Here is a 550-nt window from a genome sequence, read left to right on the forward strand (position 1 = left end):
TGCCATGGTCTTTGTTTTCTGAATGTTGAGCTTTAAGCCAACTTTCTCACTCTCCTCTTTCACTTTCATCAAGAGGCTCTTTAGTTCCTCTTCGCTTTCTGCCATAAGGGTGGTGTCATCTGCATATCTGAGGTTATTGATATTTCTCCCAGCAATCTTGATTCCAGCTTGTGCTTCTTCCAGCCCAGTGTTTCTCATGATGTACTCTGCATATAAATTAAATAAGCAGGGTAACCATATAATGCCTTGACATACTCCTTTCCCAGTTTGGAACCAGTCTGTTGTTCTATGTCCAGTTCTAACTGTTGCTTCCTGACCTGCAGACAGATTTCTTAAGAGGCAGGTCAGGTGGTCTGGTATGCCCATCTCATTCAGAATTTTCCACAGTTTATTGTGATCCACACAGTCAAAGGCTTTGGCACAGTCAATAAAGCAGAAGTAGATGTTTTTCTGGAACTCTCTTGCTTTTTCGATGATCCATTGGATCTTGGCAATTTGATCTCTGGTTCCTCTGCCTTTTCTAAAACCAGCTTGAACATCTGGAAGTTCA

Source organism: Bison bison, unplaced genomic scaffold (genome assembly GCF_000754665.1).
Source record: "Bison bison bison isolate TAMUID 2011002044 unplaced genomic scaffold, Bison_UMD1.0 scf7180017863994, whole genome shotgun sequence".
Classification (NCBI taxonomy): Eukaryota; Metazoa; Chordata; class Mammalia; order Artiodactyla; family Bovidae; genus Bison; species Bison bison.